A 15,006-nucleotide genomic window follows, 5' to 3' on the forward strand; every position below is an offset into this window, starting at 1 on the left:
GTCAAAAAGTAAAATTATTAAAAACTAAAAAAATACAATATAAGAATATAAAAAAATAAAAAAAAATATTAGTGGTCGATCACGCATACTAATGTTGATATCCACATCTACCAAACAAAGATGAAAAATAAATAAATAAGCAGCTCTGTCAAAAAAAATAATTAATTGAACTTAAAATCGATGATTTGATAGATTTAAATACCAGTTCATTTCTTTCAAAAATTATAAGGATTGAATATTGTCATGATGCCACGGTTCATTTTGTTTTTTCTCACGTACCATTGATAAGGGAACAAATGAAGATCTTGGAACATATACTCCCCATTTAACAGAAAATCAAACGGCTATGCCCATTTTTTTTATACATATCTCGTTGATTTTCATCAATTCGTTTACCTACTCCACTAAAATAGAAGAGCAATCTTTCAGACCATTTTTATTTATCAGAATAACTTTATTTTCACAAAAGTGATGAATTTCTGCAAATAACATGAATGTTATATCAACAGTGGCAAATCAATGTGACCCATACTAAGCAAACTAAAAAAAAGCATATCACAAAACTGAAAAAGTACTGAATAATACAAAATAAACTAATAAAAGAATAATTCAAAGCTTCAATCTGAATTTGCAGTTACTGGCTTTAATGCTAATGATGTTGTTTGCAGATAAACTATCAACAACCAATTTGCATTCTCCCAATATCTTCAACTTCCTCATCTTTATCTTCCATAGTTTAACTGCCACAGGGGCATGAACCCTGAGATCCAAGGGTATTTGTCATGTTTGCTTCTGTTGTTGCAAGGCCGACATCAAAGTGCTTCCCGGCTCGGCTTGTCCGGTTAACACCACATCCAACTTGGTTATGTTTTGGTGGCCTTGGTAGAACTTGGGCAATGACCCTTCACAGAGCTTTGTGTTTGTATACCACACGCTTAGTCGGCCTCCTTTCTCGTAGTATATTCCGATCTTCTTGTTCGGATTATTCGCCGTGATCTTGACGTCAAATCTCGCGTACAATGTCATATCGAAGTTGAGCCTCAAGTCGCTTATTCTCGGGCTGTCGATGGAGTTATTGGGGAGTTTGGGGCGGAAGGCTAGGTAGAGAAAACCAAAGGTGGCACCAAGGTTTATAAGGAGGAGCACAATGAGACTAATTGTCCAACATATGCACTTGCACCAACAGCTTCTCTTCTTCGGCGGCCTTGTTTGAATCACTAGAGCTGTAACCCCCAGACCCGACCTATGCATTTCGACTAAGTCTAGTTAATCACATTAATGATTCTTAAGATATTTTTCTAAAACGTTATTCGTTAATTAAAATCATATTTCAAATGACACTTATAAAATATAATAATTTATACTATAAAAACCCAAATCACGAATGTAAAAATAAAAAGGTTAAAACTTTAATTTAAAGCATGACATAAAATTTGGATCACCATAAACCAAACATCAGTAGCGAAAGCAATAGTCATCACCAAAACAAATACTTGGAAATAAAGGCCCATGTTACCAAAATAAAGTCAACTTGAAAAATAAAAACATTACAATCAGATGTACTTCAAGAGATATGTTGATCCTCCAAGTGCTTGATCAAGGGTATCTAACCAACAGTATCTGAAATGGGGAAAAACATTTTCGAAAAGTAAGCTAGGCTCAGTGTATCCCAACAGTACAATAAAATCATAGTAGGTACAATAAACGAGTAATAGTTCAGTAAATCATCATAAAATCATAAAGAAGTTTAACTTTGAAACTCGTAGTTTAAACCCTTCTCCTGTACACCCTCCGTAATTCCCCATAATTGCGTCCGTAGGGCTTACCTCAAGCACACAGTAAAAAGGAAGCCAACCTAAGGATAGGTTTTGGGGCCTGTATACTTAGGTCCGTAGGGCTTACCCTAAGCACACAACAAAGGAAGCCAACCTAATGGAACATCTTGAAGCCTGAGAGCCTACCCAAAAGTCACATTAGGTTCGTAAAGTTTACCAGCTTAATCAGAGCTATACCTTCGTAATGCAATCCAACCCAAAATCAGTATTTCAAAAATACAATTTATGCAGTAAGCATAATTTCCATAAATCCATAATCACTGTTATCATATACCAATGAAAACCAATAATCATATATCAGACATAGTCCATAAACCATCACCAGTAAATCGGTGCATCAATAAAATAGTAAACCATTGCTTCCAGTGTACCATATTTCAAAACAGGTAAAACAATTAAGTAATACATAGGGAACACACCACGATAATAGGATCAAACTGTAGATCTATTGAGTATTGGCCTCGCCACGCTCTGCTATAGTTTTTGAACCTAATTCACATCAACACTATATTACTAGTGGGTAACATAATTAATTTATGAAATCATAAGATTTACGAGTCATACGAGTGAATACTGGCACATGTGGTTTAACTGATCTAGAGGAGCTGGGTCGAGTTGTCGATCGATCAGGAGTCTCTTGTACCTTCAAACAATAATAATTATAAGTCCCAAGTCTTACTTTAATCATTCAAAATTTAAACTCTTATGCATTTTTCGGGTTTGACTAACAATTTGAAGGTTTTCGAGTTTGAATTTGGCCAAAAAGATTGGGAAATTGGAATCAGGACATCGAAAAACATATAATATGACTTTTCGAAAATTGACTTTTTGGTCAAAGTCAAAGTCAACGGGTTTGACTGATGTTTTCGAGGCTTTCGGGTTCAAATTTTGAAAATCGAACTTTGGATTTGGACTCAGGACGTCTTAAAACATAAAACATGACTATTCAAAAATTTTAACTTTTTGGTCAAAGTCAACGGGTCGGATCAATGGGTCGGGTCGGACCGGTCAAAAGCTGCCCAAACTGATTTTCAGAGCTCCCCCACGCGCAGGGATGGCGCCTGGGGGCTCGTGAGACATCTTTTGGTGCCTTAAAAATTCTCGAAAAATTTCCTAAAATTATTTTAAGCGATTTTGAGATACTTACAAAGCTCGGTTTAAAATTTTGAATGGTAGAGAGCCCGATTTCAACAAATCCAAAACTTTGACTTCCTCACCTTCCTCACGCGCCAGCGACTATGAAGACGCGACTAACACCGTTGGACTCAGAACGACACAAGGAACACTATGGTGCGGGAGGTGTCGAAAACGGAGCAATGATCGGCGATGAATTGACGATTTTCACGATGATTTTGTTAAAAAACGTTGAAACTTTAAATCAAAATTCATGGCGTTTGACAGCGTTTTGCTATAATTGGTTTACAGGGTTTTGTTCATGGGTCAAAGACGAACACGATGGTGGTTTCAATTCGACGATCGGAGGTCGGACGACGTCGGGATCGGGCTTAAAAGTAGGGTGCGGGAGGAGGAATATTTTAGCAAAATAAGCTTTTGTGTTTTCTGATTTCAATCAGAAAACACGTTTATAATACCAAACCTGTAGACACTTCTTAGAGGAATTCAAGGCTTGGTCCTTGAATTTCCTTCAACTTCTAAAATAGCCTACAAGTTTTTGAAACTTTTAATTTAATCCCCAAATTTCACCAAATTGCTCAATTATAATATTTTTTCGGGTTGTTACAAGTCTCCCCCTCTACAAGAAATTTCGTCCTCGAAATTTACCTTATGAGAATAGTTGAGGAAACTGAGTCTCTATTGACTCCAATGTCTCCCAAGTAGCTTCTGAGGGGCCTCGGTTACTCCATTGAACTTTGACCATTGGGATACGCCTATTTCAAAGAACTCGCTCATCTCTTTCTAAAATTTGAATGGGCTCCTCCTCATATGACAAATCAGGTCTCAACTCTACCAATTCAACCTGAATGATGTGACCTGGATCTGGATGGTATCGCCTCAACATAGATACATGAAAGACATCATGAATATGACTTAGCTGGGGAGGCAATTCAAGCTGATATGCAACAGGTCCTACCCTCTTCAAGATACGAAATGGCCCAATAAATCTTGGACTCAATTTACCCTTACGCCGAATCTCAGTACTTTCTTCCACGGGGATACTTTTAAAAAGAGATGTTCTCCAACCTCAAGCTGAATATCTTTCCTCATTTGATTCATATAAGACTTTTGTCTATCAGATGCCTCTTTCAGACGGTCACAGATCAAACTCAGGTCCCAAAGTCTTCCGATCATACAACTCAGTCCAATAAATCGGAGTGCGACATCTATGCCCATAGAGTGCTTCGTAGGGTGCCATACGAATGATGGCCTGGAACTGTTATTGTAAGCAAATTCTGCCAAAGGTAAAATGTTCTCCCATCTACCTCGAAAATCAATTACTTAGCCCCTCAACATATCCTCGAGAATCTGAATAACTATCTCAAATTGACCATCAGTTTGTGGGTGGAAGGATGTACGATAATCCAATCTCGTACCCAAAACTGTATGTAGCACTTTCCAAAATCTCGAAGTAAATCTCGGATCTCGATAAGAAATAATAGATAATGGAACACCATGTAATCTGACAATCTCCGAAATATACAACCTCGCCAGCTTGTCCAACGTATAATTTACCCGCACAAGAATGAAGTGAGCTGACTTTGTAAGTCCGTCAACAATCACCCAGACTGAATCCTTTTTCGAAGGAGTCATAGGTAGGCCAGTAACAAAATCAATAGTAATACGCTGCCATTTCCATTCAGAGATCTTGATAGGCTGCAACAAGCCTGACGGATGTTGATGTTCTTCTTTAACCTGCTAACAAGTCAAACACCTAGCCACAAAATCTGAGATGTCCTTCTTCATGCCGACCCAATGATACCTCTCTCTCAAATTCCGGTACATCTTATCTCCACCGGGGTGCATAACATATGGACTACTGTGAGCCTCATTAAGGATAATCTACCTCAACTCAACATCATCAGGAACACAATATCAATCTTTGAAGCATAACACTCCATCCTAATCAACATTATAATATGAGATTGTACCTTGCTTCAACTGCTCAAAAAAGGAAAGCAATAAGCTATCAAGAGATTGTTTAGCCTTGATCTCATCAACCAAGGTCAGCTTAACTTACAATTATGCTAATAGAGTGTCATCATCATATAAATTCATCATGGCCATTAAGGACCTCAACTCCATTATCGCCTTTCGACTCAAATCATTCTCTATAATGTTAGCTTTACTAGGGTGATAATCAATCACACAATCATAATCCTTTAGAAGCTCTAGTCAACGACGTTATCTCAAATTAAGCTCCTTCTAGGTCAGAAGATACTTTAAGCTCTTATGATCCATAAAAATGTAACACTTCTCTCTATAAAGATAGTGTCTCTAGATCTTTAAAGCGAATATCACTACATCTAACTCCAAATCATGGGTCAAATAATTAAACTCATGCGGTCGTAGTTGACGGGACGCATAAGCCACTATCTTACCCTCCTACATTAGAACACAACCAAGTCTTGAGTGTGAAGCATCACTATACACTATAAAATTCTTCCCGGACTCTGGTTGAATCAACACTGGTGCTTGAGTCAAAACCGCCTTTAATTTCTCGAAGCTCTCTTGTTGTGCCTCACCCTAGTTAAACATCACGTTCTTCTTTAACATCTTTGTCAAAGGAGCAACAATGATTGAAAAGCCCTCGACAAATCGTCGATAATATCTGACTAACCCCAAGAAACTACGGATCTCAGAGACATTCTTGGGTCGTTTCCAACTTACAATAGCCTCGATCTTGCTTGGATTGACTTGAATACCTCGAGCAGAAATAATATGCCCAAAAAATGACACTTCTTGAAGCCAAAACACACACTTGCTCAGCTTGGCGTACAAGCGATGCTCTCTCAAGGTCCGCAGAACGATCTTCAAATGCTCGTCATGCTCTGCCTCAGTACGAAAATAGACCAGAATATCATCAATAAAGACAACTACAAATTGATCTAGATATGGCTGGAACACGCGGTTCATCAAATCCATGAAAGCTGCGGGAGCATTCATCAAACCAAAAGGCATCACTAAGAATTCATAATGACCATATCTAGTGCGAATGGCCATCTTTACAACATCAAACCCTTTAACTTTTAATTGATAATACCCCGAACGAAGATCAATCTTAGAGAACACAGTAGCTCATTGCAATTGATAAAATATTCATTAATCCTGGGTAGTGGGTACTTATTCTTGACAGTCATCTTGTTTAACTTGGGATAATCAATACATAGCCTTAGCGACCCGTCCTTCATTTTCACGAACAGAACTGGAGCTCCCCAGGGTGAGGTACTATGCCGGATAAATCCTCGGTCAAATAATTCTCGCAATTAGACCTTCAACTCCTTAAGTTCCTTTGGAGCCATGCGATAAGGTACCATAGAAATAGGTGCAGATCTTGGATAAGTCTCAATCTCGAACTCTACATCTCTATTAGGAGGTAACCCAGGCAACTCCTCCTGAAAGACATCAGGAAATTCGCTAACTGTATGAATATCTTCAATCGTGGATAAGGAACCATTAGTGTTCAAAATACAAGCAATAAAAGTCTCATATCCTTTCCAGACCATGCAATCAATTTCTATATCTGAAACTATATTGGAGAGATAGCCGCGATGTTCACCAATTAACACAACAGTTCGACCATCAGAAGTCTTCAAAGTAGCTCTCTTATACTCGCAGTTCGAATTTTCCTTGTGTTTATTCAACCAATCCATCCCAAGAATAAGATCGAACTTCTCTAAAGGAAGCTCCATAAGATCAGCGAGAAAAATTTATTCCTGAACCTCCAGAGGACAATGCTGAAATACCTTATTTACTAATACTACTTATCCTAATGGGCTTGTAACTGTAACAGTATTATCAATGTTCTCTAACTGAATATGAAGGTTTTGAGATACTGAACTCGATACATAGGAGTGGGTGGAGCCATTGTTCAGTAATGCAAAGTATGACATAAAATAAATAGTAAATGTACCTGCAATAACCTCAGGCTTATCTTTGTCATCTCGACGTCTGGTGGTGTAAACAAAAGCTGGTTGCCTGGCCTCTAAAACTGCAGGCTCTCGACTCTGCTGGGGTCGAGCACTACTATCTACTCTGGATGCTGATCCGAAAAATCTTCCCTGACTACGACCTCTGGCTGGAGTCAAAACCGATGCATGGGAACGTGCAGGAGTTTGGTTAGCTGTCCTCTCAGATGAAGCTAATTGTGGACAATACCTCAAAAAATAACCACTGGATCCATACTGGTAACATACCCTTATTTTCTTACGACACTCTCCTGTGTGTTGTTTACCACAATACTCACAAAGGGGCCTATAAAGGAATGACGAAGAACCATCTCGACTGATAACTGAGGGTGAAGGTGGTATAAGCCTAGAACTGGTATTGCTTCTTAGGGGACCCGAAGTACGAGTCTTCTTTCTAGGACGTGCAAAAATCTCGATCGGGCCAGAAAATTTCCCAGGTCGCTCTCGATCAACAAGCTCTCTACCAGGAGCTAAAGCCTCTACCTCCTCAGCATCTTTGGCTCTTCCCTCCAACATATCAAAACTCTCATCTTGGTGGGTAACAACCTGCCTACGTAGCTCATATTTCAATCTGAGGGCAAATTTATGGCATCTATCTGTCTCGGTAGGCACCAAATGGAATCCATACTTTAGCAATTTTAATAACTTGATCTCATACTCAGAAACAGTCATGTCACCCTGAACCAGGTCCTGAAACTAATGTCGTCTCTGAGTTAAATAATGTTGTCCCAAAAAATGGCTTGTAACCCCCTAGACCGATGCGGGTAACCCGATCCAATCTGGGAAGTCACATTAGGGCCACCGGAGTGACCCACTATAAAAATAGCGGAAAATTTAAAAATTTTGTCAAAACATGTAACTCATAAAATGATTTATCAGTATACAGAAATAAAACAGATTTTCATACTGAAATATTAAAACAAAATACAATTACATACCCCTAATCACATGTAACGTACTCTGTAAACAGCACCAGAATAACTCCCTTACTGATGACGATAGTTGCACTGGTACAATTCTTTTAACCTTATATGTTGAGTAATAGAGTGAGCTTCGAAAAGCTCAACAATACAGAACTACCAAATGATGCTGTAGAACATACAGATACACATAAACATATATTTCTTTGTCGGTTCAGACATCTACAGATCTTTATGCTAAGCGAAGATCCTACAGATATTTCAGGGTAACGGACAATGAGCTTTGATTTCAGAGAAATATTTTGGATGACTGAGTTCAAGAGATCAGAATAGGTTATCTAGCGTGTTCCCTCAAAACCAGTGAAAAAATATCAATCTTTTAAAACATATTTTTTTATTCAAAAACCATAGTAATTTCACCATCCGTCACGAACAAAATATGTAGGTTCTCTATAACCATACAACCCCGTCACAAACAGTAAGGCCCTGAGCATAAAGCCAAGGAACTTGCAAGTAATCAACCCCGTCACAAACAATAAGGCTCTAAACACAAAGTCGAGGAACCTGCAAGTATTCAACCCCGTCACGAACAGTAAGGCTCCCAGCACAAAGCCGAGGAACCTACAAGTATTCTTCCCCATCACGAACAGTAAGGCTCTCAGCACAAAGCCGAGGAACCTGCAAGTATTCTTCCTCCAACTATACCCCTAATAAAATATGTTCCGTCCATAAACGAATATATCAAAAATCAAATCATAGTTCAGGTCAAGTATCAGATCAGAATCCATGTCAGGTATCATAACAGAATTCAAATCATAAATCATATAAAATATTCATGTGATTAGGGAACACACCAGAGTTTACAGATATTATTCAGAGGTATTGGATAATCTTAGTAGGCAGAGAAATACGGATCTCCAGTATACTGATAGAATATCAGAATTTAGAATCATTATTTGAAGAGTTCAATAACTGACAGAATTATCAATTATTCAGAATGAGACTTGAGTTGATAAGAAATAAATGAAGACTTAGGACATTTACAGTCTTTGTCGATTGATTTCATCATCAAACAACTTCATATGAATATCTCCCAGTGCTTATCTACTGGTCAATTCATTGTCCTTACAGGGTATTTACACTTTAATACCATAAATTCTAGTCCATATATAATCTTCGGAATAATTGCTGAATAAATCTTCCAATTTCTTTATTTTATGTTCACGCTTCCACTATATCATGAAATGCTGACGTGCTTGATTTGTAGTTCAAGATCCATAAGAATATTACATCATGTATGTTCACTTACATTTCCAGACTCATCAAATCACTTACTTAATCCTTAGTCCTTGAGGTTACTTAGTTCATTTAGCATTCAAGTCCATTACAGTTACTTCGGGATTTTCTAGAGTAATTCAAACGTTCCTGAATTTTTTATACATGTTGTACTTCTGTTACATTCAATTTGGTCTTCGTGGTTGATTTGTCGAACAAACATCCAATTCTTAGTATTGAATGCGATCTAGAGTTGAGTTGAGTACTTTCAAAATTATCATCGAACCACACTTGAGAAGATGAACACACATTCAACTGATACCTATGTCGTTTAGGTACTGACATATCATTACGGTTGATCGGCTCACTTAAGTTATTCCATAACTTCTAAAGGTAGTCCAAAACCTATTCTTATTTGGATTCCTTAATTAATCCAAGACATTTACTTAGTATAGACCATAAGGGTATTTTGGTCATTTTGGTGTTTAGTTTTATTCCATTCATTACAGAGCTCGAGGATATCCAATCATTCCTGAGCTTGGTGATATTCTTGGGTCATTTATATTACAAGGGTATTTTGGTCATTTTACAGATCCGATGTATTTCAATCCTTTCTTTCCATTATGTCTTATTATTTAATTCCAACGTATCATTTATTCTAGACCTTTCAAACAATTCTGACACAAGAACACCCTCAATAATTTATTCTTAACTCTTAATTTTCAGGTCATCGTCTTCTCAGAAGTTACAACCAGGTTATCAAGAATTTTCTGTACAAAGATAGGATTTTAACAATTAAATCCGTACTTAATCGAGTTAAGTACGAATCCTCAAAGTATTTTCTCATTTAGGGTCAACTCGAACTATTTTACCTCTCAAGGGCATTTTCGTAATTTCTTAACCAGATAATTTCAGTATTAACTCTTAACAAAAATAATATAATTTGGAGATCCTATAATTAATTGTTTTCTCGAACCTTCTCTGATCTTGAAATGATTCCTTAACAAACTTCTAGTATCTTCCATAAATCCTCTTGGGGTTAAAAACCGGTTATCCATAATTTCCAAGCAAACTACATTTCTTATGCACATCAGTAGTTATATCGGATCAATATGTCTTTTCAGAGTTATTAACCAACTTCCAGGGATAATTTTTGTCATCCTACAATATAAGGGTATTTTTGTAATTTTACCCTATCAGAATATTCTCATGATTTCTCATCCGAGTATCTTTAATATTTAACCTTTGTTTATATAACATATAAATTACAAATCCAGGGTTGATTCATTTATCACTAATCACAAACTTGTAATTTAATTCTAACAATCTCTCAATCTCCTATATTAATCATCTGAACCATAATTAGTTGCCAAATTTCTAATGTGTTCGGATCGAGTGTAAGAATTCATTAACTACACAAATGAGACCAACATTATCTTATTCATACATTTAACAATATTCACATGTTCCATAAAGCATAAAGAGGTAGTAAAGTATTACCTCGATTTCGTGCAATATTGATCGACCATAAAAATTCTATTCGAATGCCTTTGATCTTCAATTCAACTTCTAATAATTCCTCAGATACATATCAACATAAATTATATAAAAACAGAGCTTAATTACGATAAACAGATCGAATTGGGTGATAAATCAGTGAAAAACAGCTTACCAGGTTCGAATTTGGCAAAACAAACTTTGGATTCGGATTCAGGACGTCGAAAGCATAAAATATGACTTTTCGGAAATTTGAAATTTTTGGTCAAAATCAAAGTCAACGGGTTTGACTGGCAATTTCGAGACCTTCGGGTCTGAATTTCGAAAAACGGACTGCAGAATAGGATTTGGAACATCGAAAAATGTCAGGATAGGTATACTCGGTTAAAGTCAAAGGTCGTTTAATGCCCGGTGAAAGCTGGTCAACCGGTCGGGTCAGGTCGGGTAAACGGGTCGGGTTGTAACCGGTCAAACCGGTCAAATTTGTAAAAAAACCGGTCAAACCGGTTATTTGGACCATCCCCATTCGCAGTGGCGGCGCGTGAGACCCCCTCCGGTCTCCTATAAATCACGTAAAAGTTTCTAAAAATTATTTTAAGCGATTTCGAGGTACTTAGAAAGCTCGGTTCACAATTTTGAACGGCGGAGAGCTCGATTTCAACAAATTGGAAACTTAGGCCGCTTTACCTCCTCACGCGCCGCCGTCGACAGAGACCAAGGATGACACCTGCAGACTCAGAATAGAACAAGGGACATGATAGTGCGGGAGGTGTCGTAAACGGATGCTCGGATTGTCGTGAATCGACGAAAAACCAATTGAAATCGAGTTATTACCGATGATACTTCTAACTGAAATTAATGACGAACGACGATGATTCACGACGAAAAGGTTTGAGGGGTTTTGTTCCTCGATCAACAACGAACATGATGGTGGTTTCGGCTCGTCGATCGGAGGTCAGACGGAGAGTTGATCGGAGTTGAAAGTTGTTGACCGGGAGAGGAATTATGAGTGTATTTCTGCTGAAATACACGGGGAAATGGGGGTTTATATTAACTCCTAAAGAAAAATGGTAAAATCATGAGTTTAGCCACTGAACTTCTTACACTTCTTTAAACGGTCTTCCAACTTTAAAATTTTACAATTTAATCAACCGTTTCTTTCAAAATACCAATTAAATTCACTACTTTATAATTTGTTAAATTTAGCCCCATAATTTGGGGTGTTACACAACTCCTAAAGCGCTCCATAAATAAATCCCAAGTCAGACGATCAGCTGGAACACTATTGACCACTGACTCCCACAAGGTGTGGGCATTGCCATCTAACATCGCTACTGCACCTAGATATCTCTTAGTTGGGTCCAAACCCAACTAATCCATGCGTCTTTTAGTATCCTGTAGCCAATCTTCTACTTTAGTAGGAGCTCCACCAATCTGTCCCCCAAAAGTTCTAACTCCATTGGCAATCAGAGTCTGAGAAATAGGCACCTCGGATATAACACCAGTAGCTCTGAGCATTCCCTATATCAACTGCATAAACTGTCTACCAAAATTCTCATCTAATGCAACTCTGATAGACTCCGGCTCAATATCAGTCGCTCCTCCAATCGAAGTATTCATGCCAATACTAGCGGCAGGAGGCAGATTCGTCGGGTCGTAGGAGCAGGATCATCTATCAGAGGTGGTGGATCTACACGTATCTCATCGATCGGGTCTACAAATCTAACCACTCGACCTCGCCCACGGCTAGTTCGACGACCATGTCTAGCACTCATATTGGTAGATCTCGAGTTTACTACATAACATAAAACCTAGGGTTAGATAAGTACTTGGAGTCTCGAACACCATTAAAATCGTAAAACATTGTGACATGGTCTCAGTGACTTGTTTTGTAAAACATTTCAAAATCATATTTTCAGTTTGGACTCATAAACAGTCCAAGGCTTAAAAACCAAAAGCTCTGATACCAATTAAATGTTACCTCCTAGACTCGGCCTATGCAATTCGACTAAGTCTAGTGGATAACATTAATGATTCTTAAGATATTTTTCTAAAACGTTATTCGTTAATTAAAATCATATTTCAAATGACACTTATAAAATATAGTAATTTATACTATAAAAACCCAAATCACGAATGTAAAAATAAAAAGGTTAAAAATTTAATTTAAAACATGACATAAAATTTGGATCACCATAAACCAAACATCAGTAGCGAAAGCAATAGTCATCACCAAAACAAATATTTCGAAATAAAGACCCATGTTACCAAAATAAAGTCAACTTGAAAAATAAAAACATTACAATCAGATGTACTTCATGATATATGTTGATTCTCCAAGTGCTTGATCCGGGGTATCTAACCAACAGTATCTGAAATGGGGAAAAACATTTTTGAAAAGTGAGCTAGGCTCAGTTTGTCCCAACAGTACAATAAAATCATAGTAGGTGCAATAAACGAGTAATAGTTCAGTAAATCATCATAAAATAATAATGAAGTTTAACTTTGAAACTTGTAGTTTAAACCCTTCTCCTGTACACCCTTCGCAATTCCCCAGAATTGCATCCGTAGGGCTTACCTCAAGCACACAACAAAAAGGAAGCCAACCTAAGGATAGGCTTTGGGGCCTGTATACTTAGGTCCGTAGGGCTTACCCTAAGCACACAACAAAGGAAGCCAACCTAATGGAACATCTTGGAGCCCGAGAGCCTACCTAAAAGTCACATTAGGTCCGTAAAGTTTACCAACTTGATCAGAGATGTACCTCCGTAATGCAATCCAACCCAAAATCAGTATTTAAAAAATACAATTTATGTAGTAAGCAGAATTCACAGTGTTTGACATCGTTTTGCTATAATTGGTTTATAGGGTTTTGTTCATGGGTCGAAGATGAACACGATGGTGGTTTCAATTCGACGATCAGAGGTCGAACGACATCGGGATCGGGCTTGAAAGTAGGGTTCGGGATGAGGAATGTTTTAGCAAAATAAGCTTTTGTGTTTTATGATTTTAATCAAAAAAACACGTTTAGAATACCAAACCTGTCGACACTTCTTGGAGGAATTCAGGGCTTGGTCACTGAATTTCCTTCAACTTCTAAATGGCCTACAAGTTTTCAAAACTTTTAATTTAATACCCAAATTTCACCAAATTGCTCAATTATAATATATTTTTTTCGGGTTGTTACAGGAGCAGCACATATCGGCTGACGCTTGAACTGGGTTGCCTTTCTCTGACGTAGCGGAGCCACGAGTCACCAAAGACGCGGTCAGAGCCGGTGCTTCGGCATTTACCACGGGATGAATTTTCTGATGGTGATATGTCATAATAACTACAAGTTTTTTCTTCTTCAATCAGAGTTCAATTTTATTAAAATGGTAAAACCAAGCATCATATCATAATATAATAGGTCAGTTTGAGTTAGGTTACTTATTAGACTTGCCTTTATCAACCTAGACAAGTATTTGGTATGCTAAAATGATAAGTGGTAAACTATATATTTGGTCACCTATCTATTTGGTCACCTATCTATTACTTAGTTTTTGTTTTGATCACTCAATTATTATTTTTTCAAAACCATACCTAACATTACATCTTAGTTTTGTTTCGGTCACTTGTCGTTATAAAATTAACGATGATATTAACGTGTCATCACAAGGTAATATCACATCAATATTGAAAAATAATTTAACAAATGTTATGTCAGCATTACTATTAATTTTTTAACGATAAGATCAAACTAAAACATAATTTTATGTATGATTTTAGAAAGAAAAATAGTTAAGTGACCAAAACAGAAACTAAGTAATAGGTGAGTGATGAAATATATAATTTACACTGCTATAAATTATGGGTCAACAGAGGAGGATAGTTTTTCGTTCAAAAGTCAAACCGGCTTAAACCTAGTCACATGGTACAAAGCAAAGCATAGCATAGCATAAGAGGGTATTTCAGCTAAGCTGCAAGAAAGCACACCCTCGTTTTCCATGTTGGAAACATTTTCTTTATTCAATGCTGCCATTTCAAGCCCATGGTTTAAGATGACATCATATCTAAGCTTAGTTGGCAAGATTTTGTTTTTACTTATACCAAAACCTTGAATAACAAATATCATATTCGTTTGGAAGAACGATGCATTATGGGCAAGCATTAGCACTGTGACACCCTTTTCGTATTCGTCACGGAACACGAATCAATGATATCACATACTTTATAAAATATTTTTTATACTAAAAATCAATAAAATTTTATTCTTCTAAAATTCATTCATATCAAAATAATTTACCACAAATTATTTAATGTTAAATCAAAATAAAATATTCTAACATTCGAATC

The 15,006-nt window shown here is 37.1% G+C and overlaps 1 pseudogene; it reads right to left on the bottom strand.

The window, feature by feature from the left end:
* Window positions 1-581: 581 nt before the first annotated feature.
* LOC120143212 lies at window positions 582-13,997 on the bottom strand (annotated as a pseudogene).
* Between the last annotated feature and the right edge of the window lie 1,009 nt (window positions 13,998-15,006).

The sequence above is a fragment of the Hibiscus syriacus genome, unplaced genomic scaffold (genome assembly GCF_006381635.1).
Source record: "Hibiscus syriacus cultivar Baekdansim isolate YM2019G1 unplaced genomic scaffold, ASM638163v2 tig00110839_pilon, whole genome shotgun sequence".
Taxonomy (NCBI): domain Eukaryota; kingdom Viridiplantae; phylum Streptophyta; class Magnoliopsida; order Malvales; family Malvaceae; genus Hibiscus; species Hibiscus syriacus.